We start from the raw sequence: 11076 nt of genomic DNA on the forward strand, positions 1-11076 counted from the left end.
GTGCATAGTAGCTGAATAGCTACGTCTGCGACGGGGTCCTTGCTGCCGCGACTCCAGCAATCACTACCCATGTGCGGGGGGGCAAGACAGGACACGCGGCACGCTCAAGCTACCACTACCCATGAGTGGCCGGGCGTGCGGCCCACGACCGTCTCAACCACAAGGGAGCCAAAGTCGTCGGCTATGTATGCTTAATTACAGTAATGCAATCATCATATATATATAACAGAAATCGGGTATGTGAATCCGCATACTCAATACTAAGCATAAATAAACAGTAATCAAAGTAGGTAAACATGGTATCAGGTGTCCATATATCCAATACCTACTATTTAATGTCTGGTATCTGGTATCCAATACCTAGTACTATAGTATCTGCTGAATATCATGAATAGCAACGAGAGACTGTATAGATACAGAAACGAGTAGCTCAAAGATCGAGTGGAAGTATCAAACGCAGGAAGAATAAGAATGGAGTCAAGATAAACACAGTATCTATCTGAATGTAAAGCTCATGCACTAGAGTCAACATACTAAAGAGATAGAGCAAGAAATACCCGCCTTTATCTGTAGATCGTGTCCAAAATAAATCTCACGTCGTGATAATCATCCCATATCAAGGTCCTGCATCAATCAATATGTATAAATCTTATTTAGCTAAATTCATATGAATTAAAATAGCTAAATAAAATCTCTAACCCATTTAAGATAACTCCACTCAAATCTGATATCCGATTAATCTCCAAATAATCCTTAATCACACAGCCCAATTAGAATAAACTAATCATGAATCCATCATATAAAATTCATCCACCCAAATTAATCTAACTAGGTTTAACTCAATCCACAAATCCATAACCGATCATAAACTCCAACAATCCTCAATCAATATCAACAACTATCAAAGTAAAATCCTCAAAACATGTATCCTACATACTTCCTTACCTCCTCTTTTCCAGCTGCTACTGATGGCACAGCACTGGCAGAGTTAGCTGCTGACTACGGTGATGTGGTGACTAGCACCAAGAAATGTTCCACACCAGGAAACGTTGCTGCCTTCCAAAACAAAACTCTCCAAATCAATACCATGAAAAGGCTTAATACCTAAATCAAGAGCTAGAGTAGAACCAAATACCTTCAAGATCAATCCAGTTCCATAAACACTCTTCTCGGACGAATGCTGCTACTGTGATCATGAGCAACGACAGAAGGTAAAGTGACGCCGGCGATATAGGGCAATGCGATGCTGACCGAGGCTAGGGCAGGGCTCCGAGAAAGGTATACAATTGCTCAGGTGGAAGGAGACGGCGTTGACCCTCCTTGGTCCAAGATCCAACGACGAGGAGAGGCGATCGACAATCTAGGGCACGACGATAAGAGGGAAGCGGTGGATCTCCTTGATCCAAATCCAGTGATGAAGAGGGAGATCGGCATCCACAATAGGCAGCTAGGGCTCGGCTTTCCCACCCTTTCGCTGAAGATCGGCCTGTGCGGAGCAAAGATCCGAGAAGGTGTGTACCTAGCAGAGATGTAGATGAGAGGCTGAGGAATAGAAAGCTCCGGCGAGCGACAGCCTGAGCAACGCCGTGCGATCAGGTACCGTGGCATGTCTCCGGTGCTCGCGTGAGGGAAGAAAGGCTAGCTGTGTGGTGCCCTGGCGAGACAAAGAGCCAGCGGCTATAGCTCGAGGGAGAAGAAGTCACCGGCTGTGCGGTTCATCGCGGCCGGCGGTGGTGCGGCGAATCGCGAGGTGAGGACTCGGGGAAACAGGGTTCGGCGCAATGAAGGAGAGGAGAGAAAGGAATCGGGGAGAAAATAGGAAAACTTGGTTTATAAACTTAGGGTTTAATCAATGTAACCCTAGGTTAACTCCTCAACCAACTCCCACTTAATTGGGACCCTAAAGAGGCTTCCTCTAAACCCTATAATTGATCCCCTTAAAATACGTCCTACAAGCTCCGATTAAATCCCAGAAAATTCCTATAAATTCCTGAAAAATCTAATAAGATTATTTGCCCAATAATCTTATTATTTTATTATTATTTGGTCACCGTATTTTACATTAATCTTATTATTTTATTATTATTTGGTCACCGTATTTTACATTCTCCCCCACTAATAAAAATTTGGTCCCCAAATTTACTGCTCGACTCAGGGATCCACATCTAAGTGTAACAATCCAACAACATACTCATATACAGCTCCATCCAAATATCCAGTCGTAAGAAATAACTCTGTGGGTTATGTGCTCACCCTGCTTCCGCTACTCTCACACTACTGTCTAGTCAACTGTGAGGAAATCAATCATCCAAAATCCACAACACCTAGTATCAGCAAATCCTCTAACATCCACATTAAGCTCCCAGTGTGTTCATCTGCCTAAAGATGTAAAGCGATTCCAAAACAGAACTTTATACTTATGGTCTGCTGTAAAAATCTGTCACTACCATAATGTGAATCATGAATCTCCATCCAATTCAACACTCGGAGATATACCCTGAGGTCCGATAATCTCTCTACCATATAATCCTGCTACTCGATCTAAAGCATCCATCCTAAAAATCAATAACTAGGGAGCAAATTCATCAACCAATCACTGATTTTCCCATGCATCGTATCCTCTCCATGTCCTGGGTAATCTCATAACAAAATCTATCATAACATGCTCCCAACTACACTCTAGTATCTGAATGTACTTACCAATTCATACACCCTATAACGGTTGTATCTCGTAAGTGTTAAGCAACTAGCTCCACACTTTTCCATGTCAGTGGGGGTCATCTATCCAAATGTACCCTCCAGGTCATCCTACCAGGTACATACAGTTCATGGTCAAAGTCTCCATAGAATAGAATACATCGATCCTCTACAGACTAGTCAAACCAGCAATGGTATGCAGCTAACTTAGTCAATTCTCCGTCTGTACAAATCCTAAACTCAAACGTAACTTTTTGGTTATCTAACCAGCACACATAACCTGAGGATCAGAATCTCCATAAAATAGAGTGAGTCGATCCCTTACTACCGAACTAATAAAATTAACTCAGTACTCTGCCATCTACACCGACAAGAACGGATCAATCTTCTACTGATCAATTCAATCAAAGTAGATCGGTCCTCTACTAACCGAACCAACAGAGTAAATCAAACCTACTAAGCAAGTCAACAAGGGTACATCGGTCCTCTACCAACCGAGGCAATACGAGTGAATTGGTTCTCCACGAACCGAAACAATATGATATTTAGCAGATACTAACCACTACTAAACTAGTGGTACGGTAAAAGAAGTCCTATGAGACTGTATTCCTTGATCTCTAGTAGGGTCAACCGTGATCAGTGATTGGCCCAACACATTTGATGTATGCTACAAACAACTGAACAGGTACTAACAAAAGCATACTAATCCAAACATAACTAACATAACAACTATGCATGCACTAACAGAAATGTAAGACAACAATATGTAAATATACCTCCTATAGCTTGGAGAATCCTGTCACTGCCTGGTCCCAAAATCCGAAAAGTCACATCGAGAAACCAAATCACGAAACACCAAACGAAGATAGGTCTCGTAAAACCTTGGCTCTGATACCATCTGTAACGCCCCGGCCCGGGCGGGGAACGCCACCAGAATTGCCCATCAGGTTGACGACTAGTTCCACAAATCACCGGAGATCCTTTCAGCGCGCTTTGTCCTCACTCGCACGCACCCTGGAAAACTTCCCAGGAGGTCACCCATCCTCAGATTTCTCCAAGCCAAGCACGCTTAACTTTGGAGTTCTTAAGTTTGGGCTTCCGAAAAGGAAGGTGCACCTTGGTGATATGGATAGTACCATCTAACCTTTTAAGTCATACTTAACCAGAATCTCAGAACCGGGGTATTACACCCCCTATGACCTAGGGTTACTGCCCTGTAGAGTTTTCCACTTGCCTAACCGCAACTAGGACTTTTGCCTAAGTATACTTGGGACTTTTCCTGCAAAGCTCATTCAACACATCAGAAAATAAAACACCTTAACTTTGATCCCTTTGACATAATCAAAACATAGGTTCGAACGTTGAATGCTTCCCGCACCAATAACTTCATCATCTTCTCTTTCATTAAATTGTCTTTTTCTAAAAATACGACGCTTTGTTGTAAATATTAGCTCTATATTCATATCTAATGCAAGACTCTTAGCAATAGTCAAACTTGTAGCATAATCATCATTCCTATACTTTTCAAAAAATAGATTACACCTTCTAATTGTTTCACGACAGAGTTAATGCACATAGATTTTGATTGTAATTTCTTACTCACCATGTTTATAGCAAATAAAATATCATGCCAAATGATCATACCAAGTAAAAATTTAAATTTTTCGATTGAATTAGCTAAACTTTCAGCTTCACTTATTGACTTTGCATCATCACAAATATTATTTAATTCAAGTAAAGCTGCTCTCACTTCCACAATTTGAAATATAATAGCTTGAATACTTTTAATACGACTTTCCCAATGAGTATTCGACAAAGATTTGACGATTAATCCCTTCACATTATTAAGTAAAATTTTTCATCTCTTAGGAGAACTTGAAAATAATGTATATATGCGTTGCACTACTCCAAAAAAAGAAACAGCTTTAACACAAGAATGTGTCATATCACTAAGAGTTAGATTAAGACTATGACAAGCACATGACATATACAACGCTCTTGGATTTATTTCAAGTAACATGTTTTGAACTCCTTGATGTTTTCCTTTCATATTGGAACCATTATCATAACCTTAACCTCTAATATTTTCAATACTAAGATCAAGTGATTTTAACACATTTTGCAATTCGTTAAAAAATCCTAAACCTGATTTATCATCTACTTTTAGAAACTCTAAAAGTACTCCTCTATTTTCACTATATTACCTGACATATTAACACATCGTACTATAAAAGTCATTTGTTCTTGATGACTTATATCTGGGGCACAATCAAGAATTATTGAAAAATATTTTGCTTCTTTAATTTTATTAATGATAATACTTTTAACATTATTAGCTAAAATAGAAATCAACTCATTCTGAATTTTATGACCTAGGCAATGATAATGAATTTCATTACTTTGAATACATCTAATATGATCTTGCATCACATAATCAAATTCAGCAATCATTTCAATCAATCTCAAAAAATTTTCATTATTGTCTTGATAAAGTTTTTCATTAGATCTTCGAAAAGTTAAACAACGTTTAGAAAGACATTTTACAGTTACTATTATTCTTGTTATAACTTGTCTCCAACGCTCTTTTTCTTTGGAAATTTCTCGTTGTAGGTCTTTATCAATTGTTAGATTTTTATCTAATCGCATTTTTAATTCATTCCAAGTGTTCATGTTAGTTATATGTTTAATAGTGTTTTCATGTTCTTTAAATCGTTCACTAAGATGTTTCCAATCTCTAAATCCATCCTTTGCTAGTGAACTTCTATTGTTTTCAGATTTAAACAACTTGCAACAAAAGCAATAAACTTTATCCACATATTTACTGTAAACCAACCACTTTCGATATCTTATTTCTCCATTACTTAAATGTCTGAAATAATGAGCACAAGAAAAATGCCTAGAAGTGTCGTCCAAAGGATATACAATATTCATTTCTCTTATAGGTCCTTTTTCAATTAAAATATCACGTGCATTATTATCAAAATTATCCCAATTTCTTGGATCATATATATCAAGTGAAGAAATAAATTGTTCATCAATATCAATATTCTCATTATCTACCCTATTTAAAGCATTTTCATGATCACTTAAATTTTCCCTTTCTTCATTAACATCGTGAATCTCATTACACTCATCTACATCATTCACAATCATAGTTGAATTTTGTGGATTTCCATGAAAACTTTTAATAAAGAATTTATTAATAGCACCTCTTTGTGATTCAGTCAATTGTTCTAATTTTTTTCTTTTTTTTCCTTTTCTCACATCCAAAAAGATGTTTTTTAGGCAACATATTATAATGTATAAAACCACAACAATTACAAAAAAAACAGATAATTAAAATTATTTCACTAGTAAAGGAATAATAACACCTGAAATATGATAGTTTTCAATATTAATGGAAATATTCTAGGTCGTTAAGTTAAGCACCTCATCAAACAACACCTGTTAAAAGAAAATTAAATCATTATTAAATTAAAACTAATTAGTAAAATTATGATACTTAAAGAAACAACAATACTATTGGCTATCTTTCCATGATCTCCGTGATGCAAGCAGATTTACAAATCAACTTGCGCCTTAAGACTTTAAACAATTTGGAGTTATAAACACATGCTACAATTTTTATGGAAGTCAGAAACCTAATAAAAAAAGTCCATTTCATCTTAAATTTCTATCACAAATCAACTCCTAGCTACTTTGTGCTACACTGCTACTAAGGTCACAAGTCCTAAGGTCACCATGCGATCAAAATTACAAAGGATAAACCATGATTTAAAAAATCTGCATCATTTCTCCTACAATATTAATCTTTTTTTTCATAAAAATAACTACATAAAAATAGCAAACACATGCTACAGCAAACAATTAAATTCTCCATAAATCATAGATGACTAATTAAATCATTATCAAATTGAAACTAATTAGTAAAATTATTAAGAAATAGGCAAATAGCAATTCTTCAAGTGCTGTGACTTTCACTATCTACAATATGAGAACGAACTGGCCACAAAGATTCAAGTAGACAAAAGGATAGTGCAAATAGTCGGTCCATGCAGCATATTTCATAATAAACAATATTGAAATTGTGTTACAGTTTTTCTTTTTATACCATTTTGTGTAAAATCGCTAGGTATAAATATGCCAACCGCAAGTATGCAATAACTCAATTGTTAAAACAAACTCTCTCCACCAAAATAAGTTCTTTTATTATCGAGACAATGCATTCTTCAATAGTAAATACAATACAGCAATTGAAACTCAAGATGTTATAGTCCGTTTATCAAAAGGAACACAATCATCTTTAAACAAGAATTATAACCATACCAGTGTAGGGAGGATAACCTAGTTCTACAACCAGACACATCAATGCGAATAGAAACCATTGAAACTAGGGTAAGTTAACATACCTAAACTATGTTATCTATGCATTGAAACACCGGATGTTTCAGAGGGAAGTGAGCATTCGAGGATGCGGGCGAGCGTTTTCCAGCAGCGAGGAAGCACAGTGATGGCAGCCTGTGAGTAAAGAAAATCAAAAACCACTAGGCATATCGCTTACACTGTCACACACCAATCACCAAACACCGCTGAACGAACAAAATTCTCCTTCAAAAAAATCAAATCTAACAAAAATTTGAGAGCAATTTTTCACAAGAAGTCAACGAAAATAGACAACCAATGAACCAAAGTTCAAATTCACAATGAAAATTCTAATTCCATGGGTTGTATTTATCATCTCTGTGGATACAAAAATAACGATAAAAAAATCTTGAGAAGTGGCAGCGATGCGAAGAAGAAGAAGAGATGCGACATAATCACAGAAATAATCGTTGAAGTGTCGTGAGCGAAAGCGAAGAGGAGAAGACATATCTTGAGTCCTTCTCAGCTTCTCGTTCTCGTAAGCCGTAGGCGCAGGTGCAGGCGGGAGGCGGCGGCGCGACGAGTGCTGCAGGCCAGTTTTCCATTGTAGGTGGCAGAAGCAAGTTTTTTGCCCTAATTTGTTTTCATTCCTCCACTATAATTATTAAACATAATATTAAAAAAAAAATTTGACCCTCTCAAAATCTAGGCCCAGGGCCATCGCCTAGGATTGCCCTCCTCCAGGGTTAGGCCTGAATATAACAAACCTAATTCAATTCACCATTTGAACATTCAATGATAAGAAAATTGTTTTCCTCTGCATGAACTCAGCCTGTTGGTTTTTAGTTCTGTTTGTTCTCCAACATATCTAAGCTCCAAAGCATGGATCTGATCTTTCTAATGTTTGCTAGGGTTTGTGATCCTGTCTGAAACAATGAGATGACACGCTGGCTCTGGTAGGTGATGATTCAACGAACAAGAAGCTTCTCGAGATTTGAAGAGAACTCTTCAATAATCCTGCGCATAATGAAACAAGCCAACAAAGTATTAGTGACCAGTGGGAATCCCTGACTAGGTCCTCCGACGCTCAAGTCAGTCTCCTCTCTTAGAAAGTGGAAGAACAGTAATAGAAAATGCAGGGAAGTAGGGTTTCAGATGCAAGTACTTATGTTTGTGTCCCTTGCCAGCAGAGAAGATTCCCCTTTTATACCACCTTATATAACCTCCGTCATCATGAGGTGGTCCCTGGTTTGTTAGAGTTTATTAAAAGATGAGAGAAGTACAACCTAGACATCGTGCAATAATCCCCTGAGGAATCTTTTTTCTACCCCATATATACCTTCTTTGTCGTTATGGCTTGCACTCCTATGACATATGCGAAGGGGTGTATCACTGTAACTGATTAACGAAGAAGCTTTGAGAGAATATTTCTTGACAAGTTTATCATGCTGTCATTAAGTTGTCAACTACTTGTCTGCTAAATATATTTCGATTGATCATTAAGCCGATTATATATTGTGAATACCCTCTGTTGAACTTATCCTGGTCGGTCGTTAAGTCGGTCGTACATTAAGAATATCTTCCGTTGAATATATCTTGGTCGGCCGTTAAGTCTGTCGTTGATTAAGAATACCTTCTGTTGAATATATCCCGACTGGTTGTTAAGCCGGTCACACATTAAGAATATTTTTTGTTGAATATATCCTGACCGGTTGTTAAGTCAATCGCATATTGAGCATACCTTTTGTTAAGCATATATCTCAGTCGGTCATTAAGTCGGTCAAGCATTTAGAATACCTTATGTTGAATATATCCTGACCGGTCGTTAAGCCGGTCGCATATTGAGCATACCTTCTGTTAAGAATATATCTTGGTTGGTTGTTAAGCCGGTCGCATATTGAACATACATTATGTTAAGAATATATCTCGGTCGGTCGTTAAGCCGGTTGCATATTGAGCATGCCTTCTATTAAGAATATATCACGGTCGGTCATATGTTAGAAGCTTTGTAAGGCTGAGCACCTTTAAGCTCGAACGGTCTTTGCTCGGTCCAGCGCACACAAGCACCCTTATGTTCGTTCGGTCTATCGTATGCTAGAAACTTTGTAAGGCTGAGTGTTGGGGTTGCAAGGTTGTAAATATAGTCCAACATTGAAAACACATGGGAAAGATCATGAGTTTATAAGAGAAAAGATATCTCCATTGGAATGAGGTCTTTTGGGTAGAGCCCAAGAGAAAAACCATGAGGGCTTAGACCCAAAGTGGATAATATCATGTAATTCCTTGCGATCCTACACCGAGCACCTTCAAACTTGAACGGGCTTTGCCCAGTCGAGAGCACACAAGCATCTTTATGTTCGTTCGGCCGATCGTATGCTAGAAACTTTGCAAGGTCGAGCACCTTTAAGCTCGATCAGGCTTTACCCGGTCAAGCGCACACATGCACCCTTATGTTCATTCGACCTTCGTTTGGCCGATCGTATGCTAGAAGCTTTGTAAGACTAAGCACCTTTAAACTCAATCGAGCTCTGTCCATTCGAGCCCACACAGGCACCCTTATGTTCGTTCAGCCTTTGTTCGGCCGATCGAATGCTAGAAACTTTGTAAGGCTAAGCACCTTTAAGTTCGATCGGGCTTTGTCCGGTCGAGCGCAAACAAGCACCCTTATGTTCATTCGGCCTTCGCTCAGCTGATCATATGCTAAAAACATTTTAAGGCTGAGTACCTTTAAATTTGATTGGGCTTTGCCCGATCGAGTGCACACAGGCACTCTTATGTTCGTTCGACCTTCATTCAGCCGATCATATGTTTAAATCTTTACAAGGCTGAGTACCTTTAAACTCAATCGGGCTTTCCCCGGTCGAGCACACATAGGCACCCTTATGTTCGTTTGGCCTTCGCTCGACCAATCGTATGTTAAAAGCTTTACAAAGCTGAGTACCTTTAAGCTCGATCAGGCTGTGCTCGGTCGAGCACACACAAGCACCCTTATGTTGGATCGGGTTTATGACCGATCGACCCTATCTGAGCATTCTGCTCAAAGAATCGCTCAGGCGCGCTCTCAGGACTTTGATGTAGGGCAATCAATCAGGACTAATTAATAAACATTCACCCTACCTCAACCTTGATCACCACTTCATCTTAATTTTGATATCCTTGTCACCTCCTGAATCCGATCGTCATAACTCGTATCACTAGCCTCCCCCGCAAGTCTAGTTGAAGGAGGTGTAGCCGACTGACTAGACTCAAATTCTAGTTGTTAAAATTTGAGGGATGTCCTAAGGCAATCGCCTTATGATTTTTTCTATTTATTTAATAAGTATAGATTCACTATTTTAGTGCATATTATATGTTTGATTGTCTTAAACTCATTTATTGAATGTCTGTAATATAATTCATAGCATGAGAGAATTTGTGATTGAATCGTAACTAGTGATTATCTCTACATGTGCAATTATGAATATATTGAAATTTTCCTAGTCGTCGAATTGATGTATTCAGACACTATCAATTCTACAAGACTAGCATGGGTTATACTCCTTGGTTCAGCTAAGCAGCTATTTTCTTACTGACTGGAGACATTGGGATGTCATGCTGATTATGGTAACTAGTTCATTAGAGTAACTCGCTGTAAGACTTCATATGGTTCTATATATATATATCTGTGAAGTTCTTACTACAGCACAAGTGCAAGTTTTCTTCGACTTGAGATATATAAGTCATCTTGGTCATGGAGACTCATACTTTGACATCTTAAGCAAGCATCTCATTAAGATGTGGACCTGGGATGATTGGGTATGAGTTGAAGTGCCCGAAGGTGTTTGGATAGCCCACAGAGGATTCACCGCTCCTTGCAAGGAGACATATACCCTATGACTACTCATTAGGATTATTACTGAAAGTCTTTGGTCAAAGCATCACATGTTAAGAGTGTGAGACTCTTGTACACATGTATGAGTAATTTGAATCCGCAGAACGAGAAAATATTACTTGGGATAGGTGCGACATAGTCAGCCA

The 11076-nt window shown here is 38.3% G+C and overlaps 1 long non-coding RNA gene across 1 annotated transcript; it reads right to left on the bottom strand.

The window, feature by feature from the left end:
• Positions 1–562: 562 nt before the first annotated feature.
• Positions 563–1810, bottom strand: LOC122020790. The gene is made up of 3 exons (XR_006122332.1): positions 1136–1810; positions 946–1056; positions 563–624 (listed from the first exon to the last, which is right to left on the bottom strand). It is a non-coding gene; the product is annotated as an uncharacterized LOC122020790 (long non-coding RNA).
• Between the last annotated feature and the right edge of the window lie 9266 nt (positions 1811–11076).

Source organism: Zingiber officinale, chromosome 9A (assembly GCF_018446385.1).
Source record: "Zingiber officinale cultivar Zhangliang chromosome 9A, Zo_v1.1, whole genome shotgun sequence".
In the NCBI taxonomy this organism is placed as follows: domain Eukaryota; kingdom Viridiplantae; phylum Streptophyta; class Magnoliopsida; order Zingiberales; family Zingiberaceae; genus Zingiber; species Zingiber officinale.